The sequence below is a fragment of the Gallus gallus genome, chromosome 24 (genome assembly GCF_016699485.2).
Source record: "Gallus gallus isolate bGalGal1 chromosome 24, bGalGal1.mat.broiler.GRCg7b, whole genome shotgun sequence".
Classification (NCBI taxonomy): Eukaryota; Metazoa; Chordata; class Aves; order Galliformes; family Phasianidae; genus Gallus; species Gallus gallus.
Genome location: NC_052555.1, coordinates 3,305,702 through 3,321,860, shown reverse-complemented (window position 1 = coordinate 3,321,860; position 16,159 = coordinate 3,305,702). Strand labels below are relative to the sequence as shown.

Below are 16,159 nucleotides of genomic sequence, written 5' to 3'. Positions count from 1 at the left end.
CAGCATTACGGACTAATTGGGTGCACAGCCAGCCCCCATATGATCCATACATTAAGGGAGAAATTAGCATTTGATGTCTGTTTCAAATTGTAAGCAGCCCTGCTGCAATTAATCACAGCTCGGTTGACAAAGCCTACTGCACTGAAATGACAACATGCATTCTGGGAAACTAACACTGTCATCTTTAGCCGCAACAAGTTTATTTTAAACCTCAGAACAATGAAGGTTTGTCACCGAGTCCCTTGCCTGATCCATCCCATGAACGCAGCTTTTTAAACAAGTAAGAAGCAGATGGCCCAAAGGATCGTTTACCAAGGTTTAGATTTCACTATCAGCTTCTGGAAGGAGGCTTCCAAACCAGGGACGTGCTCATTGACTTGCACAAAGGGCAGGGGGTATATGCTATGGGATGTGTTACCTGTCTGTGCACATTTAATTGCTGAACACTCACAACATGATAACTATAAAACGATATGCTGGATTAATTACTACTCATAGGATAGTTTAGGTGGATGAGACCTCAGGAGGTCTCCAGTCCAACCTCCTGCTCAACACAGCTTTGAGATCAAGCCAAGTTACTCAAGACTTGATTCAGCTTCTCGTCCACCCCATTGTTTTCAGCAAGACATAATCCTCTGCTGGTAATCATCACCACCATTTGATTTCCATCGCACACTGGGTGTTGCTGAATCTTAATGCCAACTGAGCATTTTTCTGAGCTGCAGATTGTATCTGAATTATTATTTTTCACCATTCACCTACTATTTATGCAGAATTCAACTTGTATAACAAAGGCAAATGAAATCACTTGACATGAAGTCCTAACTCAAGCAGTTAATCAGCTTATTTCTCAACAAATCAAATGAAACAAGGAAGTTAAATGAGGGAAGAAGAACCACAGTTACAGTGAAAACATCACAGCAGTTTATGCAGACATGTGGCCACTGCTCAGCTAATCTATCTACAGCCTTGTAGGCAAGAAAAAATCATTTGTTGTGAATCATGCTGAAGAAGTGAGCTTTGGGGTGGGACTTGTATGTCTAGAAGATAACAACTTGGCAAAGAATGGAAGGGTTTCCTATGCGCAGGCAGGACTATGAACCAGAGATGGATCTCAAGGTAGGTATCATTGGTAGAATGGAGGAAGATATAACCAGAAACGAAGTCTGAAGTAAATTATGCAGAAAGAACATGACTTGCAACTGACTTAACTGTGCTCTCAGAATTTAAACTTAATGTTGGCACATTGCTTAGACACATGGAGCCAGATTACATCTGCTCCCAGTGCCCTCTCAACTGATTGTATCATCTCCCCACACAGAACGTAATGCGGTCTCATAATCTCGTTCCCTTATCCTTCGGCCAGGTCATGCAGGATGAAGCTGGACAAGACAATGAAAACCTGTGAGGGACCAGAAAATTATCAGTGGTACAGAGGTTTGTTTTTGCTTTGAGAAAAGCTTGAACGGGCCTCTGAGCTTTAGAAAGATGACTGCACATTGAGTGGGAACAGAAAAAACAGGCCAGGATCTACAAGGTGACAAGTGTCTTCCATTAGACCTCATTCTCTCCTCAAACAATGGATGAAAAACGTTGCAAAACCAAAGGAACAAGTGGCAGTTAGAAACACAACTCATGTATTGCCCTTTTTAAACCTAAAACCCGCCCAGACCAAGATACCATTATAGTCAAAGTCAATGTCAAGAAACAAAGTAAGCATCCATGATTTTCAGCACAGGCACATTTCCACATTGACTAGTTGAGCTCAGAACAAGCTATTCACTTAAAGTGGGACTTCCACACAAACGTTGGAGTAAGCACTTGACTACATTTCAAGCATATAAATGAAACTAAAGTTATGCTACAAGTAATTTTCCTTCCAAAATCACCTTGTGGCGCCAAAAATGATGCTCTGAAATCTCAGTTACGACTGACAACTGAACATATGAGGCAGTTCTGACACAATATGAAAATAGAGCCATTGCCCTGGACTAGAAAGAAAGCAACCACTGTTAAAAAAATCCTTCTCTCCTTCTTGCCCAACACCATCACATGAAAGTCTTCTGTTGTGCTTACAGACTAACAGCTGTCAAAGCTCTGTCTTTGTTACATCACGTCACATGTTTTGAATAAGGAAGAATGAAATTTACCAGTACAAAACTCTCCACCTCAGGGAAGACCAGACCAAGCAGGACAGAGTCCCTAATTGTTTTGGACAGGAACTTCCATCTGCCTGGCATCTTGCAACTGAAGCAGATCTCCAACTGATGCTGAACATTGTGGCAGTTTTCATCAGTTTTTCCCTTACGCTCTCTGTATTTACAACTGTTTCAACAGACATAGTTAACCACAGATCTGCGCTGATTTACTGAAAACCAACATAATCTTATCCATTAGCAGAATAATTGTCTGGCTGGTCTTCCACTCCACACCTCTCGCCCAGCTTCCCATGGCTTAATGAGTCCCTTCAAGCAGGCTTTTCCCAGTGGAAGTTCATGTATTCTTCCGTGTCTTATTTTAGATGCTTCCTCTTTCAGTAGATATTAACCAACCTATTTTTCTACCTACTAAGCTGAAATCGCTTTGCTGAATAATACCGAATACTGCATCTAACCATATGGAAACCAGTGACATTCCCAGGGGAAGATGCTATCCATGATAAGCAAAGTTTATCTGGACACAAAATGTGTTCTGATGACTTGTAAAACTCAAAAGGTTGGCAAGAGTAATGAGTTCTATAATCAGTGCCTGGTAGTGGCATTGCACTACCTACGTATATCTTGGTGGTAACAGGACATGGATTTGGAATTACTGAAAGTTTGATAATCCAGTGATTGAGCTTGTCCTGACACGATTTATTAAGGTTAGGCCTTCTTGCACTTTGGTCAACATGAATCTGCCATATTCATGACCGCACGATGCCATGAAGGCCATTGGTGGGGTGTGAATGAACACATCCAAATACAAGAACTGCCTTCTGATCCACTACCAAGCCTCACTGACCACATTTATACAGGTGAGAAGAACAAGCACTTCTAAGGACTGCTAAGAGAAGTTCCAGAGGGAGAAAAGCAATGCTTACCTGAACCTTGGTGAGGAACTGTAGGAGGAAAAGAGGTGACAGGTGACATTCTGTGCCTTAGGAACGTTGCTGGGGCCTGTCTGGTCCTGACTCCCATCTTCAGGAGAACTCAGATGATCATTTCTCCTTCTTCTCCATAAGGAATTCCCAATGAAGCCATCAAGGTGTTCCTAAAGAAAAAGAAAAGAAACAAATGTGTTCTTCTGTAGAGCAGGACTGTAAGGGCTGTGCTTCACTGCAGTCCCACACAGAAAAGTAAAACAGGAGTCGGGGTCACCAGCTGACACTCTGCAGAACTTCAGGCTGTAGAATGCTCTGGGACAAGAAAGACCCTTTGTCGTTGCTGCTTTTTTGAATTATAAAAGCAACATGAACACAAGTTACCTTAATGAATAAGGACATAAAATTCGTTTAAAAAATTAAGAACACAGCCAAGCTTTTCCTCCTCTACCCAAAACAGTTCTCTCAGCCTTCATCCCATGCCTGTATCAGTTCTCCACTCAGTCTCCATGAAATACCTTTTTTTTTTCTTTTTTTTTTTTTTTTGGTAGCAAAACACTTCTTTGGGGCCAAATGTTGGTGCCTCTGCTCTGGCTAAACTTCCTTTTTCCCCCAGGTCGATCCAACATCTCAAGCACTGACAGCTCCCTCTGATACTGTGGGAAGTCCAGACACTCCAAATTCCACCCCAGCTCTTCGGAGAGGATAACGTTTCCCTGCCCAGACCTAGCTGAAGAAAAAAACCCATCAACTTATTCAGATATTTGTTGCTAGACAGGGAAGGTCAGGCTCTGACCTCGCTTCCACAGGCGTAAGGCTGGAGTAAGGACTGAAGTTCGGGCTCTGCACCCCTGTGTCTGCCGCCAGCGTGAAGTCACCCGGTGGGCATCTATCACCACAAGTGTAAAAGGAGAGCTTTGCATGCATAAAGCCCTGCAAGATAAACCCACAGTCTCAGAAAGCAAAGAAATGAGCCAGGCCTGATCCTGACGCCGCATCAGTATTCAGCGGTGGTTGCAGTGGGACAGTTCGGTCCTTACAGTGGAGTAAGGAAAATCAGGATTAGGCACCATCTGTCTCAAAGAGCCAACGAGCAGAACTGCTCTACATATTTGAATCCTCTTCCCCGTATCTTTAATCTCTTACACGCTCCAGGTTTTCCATTCAGCTCCGGTGACAAAAGATTTTTTGCAAAATGACAGTCCAGATTGAGAGAACAGAAATGCCAACCTCTGACAAAAGAGATACCAAACTTTTATCGGCTGTAAGTGCTCCTCGCACGCAGACGTCGGTCTGCAGCGGTAAATATAAGGCAGATGTCGAATGGAAATTAAACATTGTGCTCTCAGGGTGGCCTCGGCCGCATTCAGAGCTTGATTTAAAACAAGGCCGGAGTTCTTTCATCATTTCTTCAAAAAGTTTCGGTCCGTAAGATATTCCAAACAGACACATACTTGACCTAGAACTTGGCAATGCGGGACAGTGTGTGCATGTGAAAGCACCAGCACCGGGGATGAAAGGCAAAGCAAGTTGTCTGCGAGGTGGACCAAGAGAATTCCTTCATCAAATCACTTCTATTTCAGCGTTCTGAGGGTTAGCAGTGAATTCAGGTGAAACATCCTTTCCCCTTTTCTTCCAAAGTAAATCCGTGGTGACCGTTCATCATTGGGGAGATGCGGGCAGCCCGGTGTGCTGAAGCACCACCAGAACAGCAGCCCTGCTCGGCAGTTCTAGGAGGATTTCTCTGCACGCTCCTTTACGACTCGAACCGTATTTACGCCTCTGAAAGCATTCTGCCTGGGTGTTAGTAGGCATAGTAAAATTGTTTGGCACTTAGAGAGCCAGACTCGAGAAACAGAGATTTGAATGGCCTGAATAACGCAATAATAGACGCCTAAAAATGAAACCCAAAGACTGCTGAGCACACTTCAGTTAGGAGAATAAGCGTAAATTTAAGGCTTGAAAAGATGCTCGTATTTACAGAATCAGCCAACAGCACAAACTGAATAGCATTCCCTTCTCTCCTACCTTCCTTAGATTTTCGAGACAATAAAACAGACGGTGAAATTACGGGATGATTTACCATTGGAATAAGGAAATATGGTCGTGTTCTTCTTGGATGCTGTATTTTTAGAAATAACTTTTTTTTTTTCCCCCCCTGACCGATTTCCCATCAAACAGAGTAAAACAAGGAACTCCTGAGGCCGTGACTTTGTCACCTCCCCAAAGTTTGGATGGCGGCAGCAGCCGGCCTGCTCCCGCACGGCCATCAAACACAAACCCAAATGGCCACCACGTCCTGCCTGCATTTCTCCCCCCGTGAAAGGACGAAATCGTGACCGGATTTTACTTTCAGATGACCTGACAAACCAGCACTCCCTGGCACGAGCAGGGCAGTCATTTCCCCTCCATTTCCCAGTACAAGATTTAATCAGCTGAAACACAAACCTCCTTCTGCACTGAGATCTTTCCGAACAAAACCACGCTGCAAACAGTCTCTCTGGCCTTTTTAAAAATCATTTTCAATTGCTTTAAGACACAAAATAGAGATGGATGGATGAATGGATGGACAGCCGGAGAAATGCTTTCGGTCATGCTTCCCCCCAACCCTTAAAATTGAAAAGCATCGGTATCCAAATAGCAACAGGAAATTTTTTTTACCTTGTGGCTAAAAAGCTCACTGTTCACTTTGCAGCTGCCTCTATTTTTTGCTGGGCAAAGCACCAACACAAAAGTCTGTCCTAAGAAGCCAAGCTTTTGGCACAAGGGCAGCGACAAAACGCAAACCTACAAAGAATTTTTTTCCCCCCGTCCCGTCGTTATAATTCCTAATTTTGTGGGATGCATTGCTGGGCTGTTTATCATAACAGTGTGCAATAAAAAGGACGAGTAACTCTTGCAATTTTCTCCCTACTCCTCCCCTTGACAGGGGCCACTGATAGGGAAAGAGGCTCGGAAAAGCAGAGCGGTGAAAGGCTAAGAAACAATAGGCAACCATGGCTTTGACAATGCAGCCCTGAACCCTTCTTGCTCCCGCTGTGACACTTGCATTCAAGAGCAAGGGCGGCTGCCATCATAAGAATGGACAATGGCATGAGGAATACAAGGGAGAGGGGGGATAGAAAAAAAAAAAAAAAAAAAAAAAGGAAATCAGATGAATTCAGAGCTAAGATGGCAGAGCTCTCACCTTTTCCGCCTGTTTCGAGTAATCTGGATGGAGACGTCCCGCAGAGAAGAGATAAAAAGGGTGTGCTGAACTGTTGGATGGTTCTGAAGACTTCTGCATTTGCAAACGCATTTTAGAACTATTTGTAGGGGTATATATGCTGCATGCCATCTCTCTGTCTCTGTCTCTCTCTCTCTCTCTGTGTCTCTCTCTCTTCTGTTTTATGTCCTGCTATCTCCATCACACACCTCTAATAGTATGAAGACTTTCTGCCCATGTAAGTAAGTGAGAGTGTGTGTTCCTTAATGTTTGAATCAAGACACACGTCTGCATGCATTTCTAATCTAAGGAGCCTATAGCAGTTACTACAACTATCAATTAGTCAGCAATAGCTTGAGATCCCCATGTGTCTGGGTGAACAAAGGTGAGAAACACATGCAAATAGTACTACAGCACCTGGGTCACGTACAGTAACTTAGCCAGCAACAAATAATTGCATCTGTTTCTGCCTCTTTGATGCTTCTTGCTCATTGTTATGTAAAGTTACAGCTTATTAATGTGAACAGTAACACAATTAGACATGGCATTGTATATTTTCATTTGAACAACACAGTAAAAGGAAATTAAGCTTAACTAGATGGAAATAAATGGTGACTTAAAGGCTTTAAACGAAAAGATTCTCTGATCTGCTGCAGTGCTTCCATTTTTTGATCAATTGTTCTTGAGTTAAAGATGCAAATGAAGTAGATGTATTCGGACATTTCATATATATTAGATAAGAAGCTGATTATTGCGGAGGAGACAGAGAGGACGCCCGATTTCCTGAAGTTAAGTCCATAAAAAGGGTGCACTCAATCTGTTACTATCTGTTCTAATTAAGCGACCGTTAGTTTTAAGAACATTTAAAGGGTGTTTTCTCCGATGTTTTAGACTTAAGCCAAACAATTAAGAAGAAAGATACGGTACCTTTGACTCTCTCCTTCTTCTTAACCTCAAAAAAAAAAAAAAGAAAAATGAGGATTACCCTTAAAAACGGTCAGAGGTAAAAACGGCCTTTAGGAAAAAAAAAAAAAGAGAGAATTGAAAAAAGAAAGAAAGAAAAAGGAAAAAAATAATAATAACCTGAATGGAACAGCAAAGCGATAAAACAGAGACGCTCCACGATCCAGCAGCACCCTGAGTGCAGCACGAGACGAGCAGAGCGCGGCTGCTATCCGTGAGCAGGCAGCATTTCAGAGGTGGCAATGGATTCTGTGGACAACGTTATTTACACAGATTTGATAAGAGCGACAACGGCTCCAACCCGTAATTTAATTTGCAGAAATTATATCCCGCGTGGCGGAGTGCGGGGAAGTCTGAGAATTGAGCGGTGTGAGAGGGACGGTTTGGTGCTGAGCTTCTCCCCACGTACAGCGTGCAGGCAGGGCTGCAGGGATGCACTGCCTGACCCTCTGCCGGGAGCTCGCTTCCTACTCCTACCAGCTTCCTTGGGAGGCTCATTAGTGACACCAAAGGAAAAGCGTTCTTCCCAATGTTGGGCTCTGAGAACCTGCCAAGTTTATTTAGCTTTAGGAACGACCCCCCAAAAAAGGGAAAAAAAGAAAAAAAAAAAGGAAAAAATAATAATAATAATAATAAAAAACCCTTCCGATTAAAACAACAGAAATACCTCCTTAAGGAAATCAGTGCCCAGCTCCCTCACCGAGCAGACTGCTATGCGAACAGCAGGTGCTCGTGCAGAGGCAACGCTGCAGGAATACAACGCCGTGCCCGGAGCGCAGCGTCCCCGCAGAACGCGGCTCTGAAGGCAGCGGCGCTGAGCGGGTGCAGCACTGCCTGCCATGCAGCTCCGCGTCCCAACCGCGCCGCTGGGAACTGCGGGCGCTATGGAGACGGCGCATCCCCGGCGTGCGGAGCAGCGCCCACGGAGCGGTGCTGAGCTCCGGGCGGGAGAGTCACCAAAACTACCAAATAATCGCGCCCTTCGCAGAACAATGAGACCTTAAAATATACGTGCAGGGGTATTACATGCAGAAGAGGCAGGGGGAGGGGTGGGGTGGGGGGGAGGCGAGAACGTTTCCCATCGAGGCGTTTTATTTTGCGGCGCTGAAAAGGCTCTTTTCTCACTTTAATGAGAATTACTCATCTCTGCTCTCGGGCCGGGCTGGTCCCGAGGATGCACAGCGCAGGTGGAAGGGAGCGTTTGTTTGGGAGGTCGGATGCAAAACTCATCGCTCGATACGTAACTGGGGGGTGAAAAATAGTGAGATGGGACGACAGAGGTCACGGGGGGGCTGTGTGCTCACACCGCTATGGGACAGCCCCGTGCCCGGCTCCTCCAACCCCGCACACCGCGTTCCGACACAACGCGACCGTTTTCTTTTAGAAAGAAATCAGTTGAACAGACAGCACAAATGGGATGTAATGCAATCAAACGCTCCTCTTCATCTAATCTGTCTGCTCTGTAACCTCGTCATCCCACCAGCACCGACGGCCACAAAGCCGCGCCATCGATTCGGGTCTCCTATGTTATTTCACTGTTTTGCTCTCCAACAAGACTCGGAGTTGAGTGGCTGCTTTGCATTCCAAACTCTCTATCAACTTTCCAAGCGACGCTGTGTGCAAAGCGAACCGACCCGCAGCTCTCCGCTGTGTTCTAATTGATGCCTTTCGGAACATTGCGGGCAATTCCCAGAGCGCAGCGGAGATTTTTAAACCCACCGAAGACCAACAGGGATTTAACACCAGAACGGCCCAGGATCAGCCACAAAACCAGGCTTCTAAACAGCATCCACTTAGGTTTTCCCCATAGAAAAAGACACCTCGCCTCATTTTCCAGGGCAAGCAGGATTCTCCCATTAAGGACAGATCGCTCTGCTAGGTAAATGACAGCAGTTGGAAAAACAAACAAGCCCTCCCCTACAAACAAATATCTCTGAATGCAATAAAAATGTTGACAACGGTTACGTGATTAAAGCAGTTGTTTCTTCATTTAGGGCCTTACCATTGGAATAATTTAAAATCGAGTGAGAAACATCAGCCCCTTGGGTCGTGCAGCAGAGATTTAATTTGGAGAAATAGTGGTGGGGTTCTTTTAACGCAGCTATTTTCAACGTTGTGAGATAAAGCCCTCTTTTTTTTTTTTTTTCTTTTTCTAATTTTATTTTAAGAATAGACCCCATTTAGGATTTCACGTTGTAAATCTCCCTATGTCTGAATGCTGTTACAAGGTTTGACAATGAAAGAATAATTCATGTCAGACAAAAAGAGCCCTTCAATCAGCTTCATGCAGCTTTTCTCCTGCAGGGCTATGCCAAAACGAATGTGGAATCCTGAACTGAACCATCCATCACATTTCCCGAGTCTTTCAATTAATGACACTGCAATCAGATCGATGGCGTGTAATAAGAAAAGAGCTTTGCATTTCTATACCTATTAATTCGCTGAGTAACTCCAGTGGTAAAACGTGACCAGAAAGGGAAAAGAAAAGAAAATTTCATCCTCCTAGCGAGATTTTGGGGGATGTTTAAGCCATTCTGTACAATCCTCCGTTCTACATTCCTGTCTCAGCCCAAGCCCTGAGTGCTCATAGAAAAAAAATCACATTGCTTTTTTTTTTTTGGCTAACAGCAGGGCAGTCTCCTTCCCAGACAGGTATTTCTCATTCTGCTGCTGCTCAGCACGCACAGCACTAAGGAAAAGGCTCCAGCTGACACCAAGGAGTCCAATTTCCCCATTTCCCCCACAGCCAGCAGTGCCCTGTGCAAGCCAAGCCGTGCCAGCAATGCAGGGCAGGACTGCAGACCCTTCTCCAGCACGAGGGCAGTAATTAGTGACCAAATTCCCAACTCACAGAGCTATGCCAAGGATGGAGCTACACCACGCGGTGATGAACCTCTAACAAAACGAGGTGGGGCAGAGCTGGGCAGGCAGGACACGGCAGTCCCACAGCAGCCATGGGATGGGATGGGAGCTGCCATAAGATTTGGGTCGGTGACAGAAATGATGGAGGCTGCACAGAGCGGAGCTGCCAAGCGCCTTTCAGTCCCCTCGCAGCACACGGTGTGGGCACTGTCTGGAGGAGCTGAATTGAAAACTGCAATTAAGCGGAACATTGCGTTTATTAAAGGGACTGCACTTGGAACTGCCATTTCGTTAAGAGGTAGCTTTGTGGCCTTAAAACGCCCAAGTTACCAAATATTCTTTCTTTGAATATGATGCAGTGGCCAAAATGCTCTCGATACCCTCTCCTTGGGTGACGCTGGGTCCCCAAAGGCCTTCACCAATGGGTCGCCGGGTAGGAGCCGGAGGAGCCCAGTGCGCAGCAGGTGATGGGCCACCTCTCTCCCATACAGTGATCCCCCAGTGGGATGGGAAATGGGACAAGAACTGCCCAACAACCTTAACCCCTACCTCTGGATCAGATGGAGCTCAGATCTCCAGCGCTGATGCTTATTGCAGCAGCTTTGGCTTTGCCTCAAAGGAAAGAAGCTGCAGCTGTAATAGGAGATAGACCTGGGTCAACGCCTACAGAAAGACGTTCTTTGGGGAGCAATAGGCTTTCAGTGAGGTTGTGGATTTTGGAAGTCTTCAGAAAGGGAAAAGAAATCCTTACGTGAGAAAATGAGAAATGGAACAACACTGAACAACGGAGGCTTTTAAGGTTCACTTCACCAACCCCTTCCAACATCGAAGCGTGCTTTTAAAGGATCACTTCTGGCCGTCCCTCTTGGCATCCTACACAGTCATATCTCAGCAATTTCAAATCTCAGCAGCTCCTCCCAGTGAGCCCTTGGTCATGGGCCTATAGGGATGCAGTCGCACCTCAGTGTGGGTATGCACAGCCAAGGAAACTGCCAGCACCAAGGCAGTAGGGCAGGAGGACACTGCTCATGAGCTGGGCAGCAAATTAACTCCAGCTAGAGTAGAAGCCAAGGAACAATAAAGAAATAAACTGCAGAAGCATAGGCTGCTCATCGAGAAGAAAACGTGAGAGGTGAATGCAGGCTAAAGAAGAAAAGATCTAGGCAGAGAGACCTGTGAAACAGAAAGGCAGCCCTGGTTAGGAGGCAAGATGCTTGTGTTCAATGTCATTAAGCCTTCTCCCCTCCCTGCAGAGCACAAACCGTGGGTGCCTCCGGACCTCAGCACGTTCCAGCAAAGCGAACTGCAGAGCACCACCCACTGCAACGTGCGGGAGCCCAGGCGGGCTGCAGGAGTTTGGGGACCTCTGACATTACACAAATGTCTCACAGTGAATATGTGACCAGAGATTCACAGCTCCACGCAGTGTCCAGTTGCAAAGCACAGTGTGTGCTCTATAGCTCCCCAGCATACAAACGTCTGCTGGCAGGTCAGGGAGAGAGGAGGAAGGGGTGCTGCCTCCAGCCATTCTTCCAGCCCTGGCTGCCTTCCAGCAACACACAGTGCTTCAGAAGATGCAGGCAGGCTTGCTTACATCTGCTTCCCTCCTCTGTAGCTGCGGACAGACTTACGCACTGATATTTTATTTCTCTTTTCTCTTTTTAAATGAGTTTGGACACAGCTTTCAGTAGGTGTTCTCTGGGTTCTTTCCCTCATCTCTCCGAAAAGAGCTCTGGGAGAAACTGCTGTGAATGAATTTGATAAAGAGATGGCTTCTCTAATTGTTTGTCTTGCTCAGCGGTTGGGGCCGAGGCAGCATCTGGCCCTGTGGTAACACATCTGTCTGCAAAAGCTTTGGGGTCTCTACAAGCTCTTATCAACTAAGCCAGAAAACCTCTGCCTGCAGCACAGACAGGCACAGAAAAATGCACCGGGATGGTCCAAGTCAGCAGCAAAGCCTTGGGAACCAAACCCTGCCTCATCTGCTGCGATGTATTTTGGGCAATCTATCTACAGGAACACAGAGCTGCAGCTAGCAGGGCCCTGGGTTCAATCCCTACCGATCACAACATTTAAATAGTGTCATTATTCAATTTGCTTCCTTCTGCTGAAAGAGTAACTAAACAGACACCTTCACAGTGCTCCCGGTGCTCTAGCACATGGTTAACACTACAATTAAATTTCAGCATTAAAGCAATTAGTTCAGCAGTTCAGCCACTCAGCCACCACCAATGCAAAACCACCACCTATGCAAAGATCCCTTCCATCTCCTCCCCATCCTGGGATCCCACCCTTGGCCTTCTCCACAGCCCCCATCCAACCACAGCTCCGCCATCACTCCCTTCCATAGAAATAAAGGCAGGCACATTTTGGTACCTGGCAGTACGATACTATCAGAAGGTATATAAAAGAACTAAAGGAAAACTGAAGGGAAGTGCAGTGAGCACAGGAATCCAACAAGAAAAGAATAAGAACGTATCTTCATAAGAAACCCTGACCTTCAGGCTCTGGGACTCAAGCAATCCAACAGTTTGCAGTTAAAAAAGCCCGAGTTCCACAATGCACCAGTAAATGTCCACTTAGGAGACCCAAGTTTGCTTTAGAGACAAACACGCTTTGCTCAGGATTCATCTACTCAACCAAACAGAAATTGCTATTCTAATCCAGAAGAGCAATTTCTGAGTTCCCAGTAGAAACAACCCAGGCCTCAGCTCTTCAGTAGCAGAACTCCATCACGTGTGACTCACAATGCCCAGGTTAGGTCTGACTGCCCCATCCAAAGCTCCACCTGACAGACAACTTTCAGCATCCTTAAACTTCCACTGAGGACAGAATAACCCTTGTAGGTTCAATTCAAGACCAGCTCTATCTAGCATCAACAACCAGTAGGTATATTGTTAAGACAGGGGATTTCCGAAGGAGATAAGGATGTCTATTGGGACAATTCTGCATTTCCTACATACCTAAATGAGCCAGAGAGGCCCAAGGACCTTTAGAAAGGGCAGTAATTGCTGCTGGAATGAATAAAGACTGAGGAGCACAGGGTTAGGAATCGTACAGATCCCTGCAGGGTGGGGTGGGGGGTGATCCCAGCTTCGCATTCCTCATGATGCTGCAGAATAAAAAGGAGCACTTCAGTTTTGTTCTGGGCTCTCTCCCCCATCTGATCTCATCCTCAGATAAAACAATGGAATCACATATACAAATATTGGCACTCAGCACTCAGCCTTGTTTTTCACTGACAGCCCAAAGGGCACGCGGCAGTGAAACTGCAAGTTCTTCTGAGCATGTCTAATCAGCTCTGCCTGCCAGATTTCCAATCTCTGGTGACCAGTTCTGTTCCCAATTTATACAAAAATGCAGCTTCTAGTATGCGTGGTGTTCTGAGGACAAGCCCTGGTCCTGGGGCCCATCTGAAACAGGAGAAGAACACACACAGAGGGAGCGGGCCCAGAAAGGAGCTCATCATCAGCCTCCTGATCTCCCTGCTGGGATCTGTGCTCATAGCACGGGGCTTGGCAAGGACAGCTCTCCATGCAATGAACTTTGCTGCTGCTCCTCCTGGAGGCACAGCGCTGGGATGCTGCATGGGAGGAGGAAGGCAGAGCCACAGCACAGCTCCCAGCTGCTGCCAGAGGAATTTGGAGGCTGCTCCATGGAGGAGAGTGAGAAGAGCCACCCTACACACCCAGGTCGGATGCATCATCACCCAGACAGGAGCAAACAGCCCTCGTTCCTTCATCGGGGTGTTCTGTTTCCTTAGTTGTTTAATTATCATTAATACTTCACTAGAGCCAATTTGCTTTTCAAGAAGAATGAGACCTCTTTTTTGTTGCTGGTATTCTTTGTTTCCCTTTTCCAACTAATCAGCTCTTCAAATGACAGCATTACGCATTCAGGACTGACACTACTAATATAAGCTTTGACATCAAAAATCAGTTCGTGTAACCTCCTCCAATAAAGAATTGAAAGAGCAACACCTCCAGCAGACAGATGACTTCTTACAGCAGCCAGCATCCATTCCCAATTTGAACGTGCCTTCTTCTCTCCGCTGGCTACATAGAGAGCCTAGCGGACCAGCAACATCTTGAACTACAAACAGACCTTTAACAACAAGGTGAATCTTCCCCAAAGGATCTAGCTCTTGTGGAAGTAACACTGAGATCTCCTACAGGGATGCAGCAGCCCACAGTTGATGAAAGTCATGGAAATTCTATGCCATTTGAAAACAACACCTTTCAAAAACTCTCACCAGTATCTCAACTGCTCCACGTGAGTTTCTGATGCACAAACTGCTCTCTCATACCTTCCTCCAGCATCTCAGGAGGGGAAGTTTCTGAGAAAGAGCTTATGGACAGCATTGCATATGCTACTGCAGCAAATCCCATATTAATTTCAAGTGCCTAATAATTACCTTGAATGTTGCCTTGATTCTCACCTTCTCATTGTACTTCTGTCCCTATTAAACTCGTATTCATGTACTCACACATATATTTTGTCTCAACAGATATGGAGATAACCTATTTGCACTTCCGTGGGCTGATAAATAAGTCTTATTGACTCAAAAGCTGAGAAGTGAGATAATTTGAGGTACTATCAGATGCATATCAGATTTATGCCAATGCTTACTGAGCCTTAACTGCAAACACAGATGTATCACTGTTCTGTAAGTCAGCTGCTGCATGCTTTAAAGGGATGTCACCTCTCCTCCGGGAGTACATTGGTCACATGTAAACTGTTGAACCCCAGAGGAATAAAACTTTCCTCGTGGTCACAGTAGTTGCCTGATGGAAGACTTTATTACCCTTATGTTAGCCTGTAAAATTACAATTATTATCCAACTCAAAACTAACTGCTGGTGTTTCAGCTCAGCAGCAGAGTACAACAGGCTGACCGTGCGCTGTGCATATGATTCATACCTTCCAAGGCAGAATGCAAGCATTAGATACTGCTTTGGCTCGCTGCAGGATTCATGCGAGTTTAAATACCTGTATGTTAGTGTTAAAAGAAACAGATTTCTGATTCCCTCTGAACTGTGCAGGAGCACAGCAGCTGGGCTCCATCATCCCGATGGGTCCCTTCCAACTCGGGATGTTCTATGATTCTCTCTGGTCTGAAATGTATTTATTCAAACTATATATTCTAATGCAAATTTGATTAAACTCAAATCTTCTAAGTGGTTCAGAAAAGATGACCCTTCAGAACAAACACAGTGAGTCTGAACTCCATCATTTACCTTAAGCCTTTATAAGAAACACAGAGGCCAACACCAGCAGAGGAGGTGGATACAGCTCCACCACCCACTTCCTGGGCACTTTCTGCTATTGATGCAATCATTAAATTGGACATCGGGCTATTGTATGATTTTCCAACTGTTAAAGCCCAGTTTCTTTTAGCAATTCACTTTCAGAATGTGCAATGAGAAGATGAGAACCACCAGTTCTTGTGGTTCCACTGAGCTTGCTCAGCCCCAGAGAAAACACCAGGAGAATCCCTGCAAGCCAAGCCCAGCCTGGTGTAAGCAGGTGTGGATCCACGCACAGTTCTGAGCTCTCAGCCCATTTTTTTGATTGAAAACATGGTAGAATGAAGCCTACAGAACTGAAAAAAAAACCATATACAAACCATGATCGGAGCCTTAGGTTTCTAAACCGTATTGAGGTTGCAAAAACAAATTGACATCAACATATGGAGAAAGTCTGAAGTTGCAGCAAACATTCGCATATGTGAGAAACTTTGACGTGTAAGAGTCCCCATTAAATTCAAATACACAATGCACACGATTCAAGTTATTCAGAGGCATTGGTGTTTGCAAGATCAGGCCCTGAGATTTCTCTGTGTGGTAACAGTTACTTTAGGTTTAATCTGTTATTGCATTAATATCTATAAAGAGCATATATAAATACAAATCAGATGGCAGCTGCAGTCTTACCAAGGAAAAACAAAAAGGTTGGGGGGTGGGCAGGGAAACGAAAATTTCCACGATGCCTTTCAAAAGCCATGCATTTTAGGATTATCACCCCGCTCCAATTGCAGCTATTTTTTTT

The 16,159-nt window shown here is 45.4% G+C and overlaps 1 long non-coding RNA gene across 1 annotated transcript in view; it reads right to left on the bottom strand.

Moving 5' to 3' along the window:
* The window catches only part of LOC107055055, a 302,539-nt gene that overhangs the window by 264,428 nt on the left and 21,952 nt on the right, over positions 1 to 16,159 (bottom strand). Inside the window, exon 3 of the long non-coding RNA XR_001470007.4 lies at positions 3,083 to 3,252. This is a non-coding gene — a long non-coding RNA (uncharacterized LOC107055055). The remainder of the gene's footprint in view (positions 1 to 3,082; positions 3,253 to 16,159) is intronic.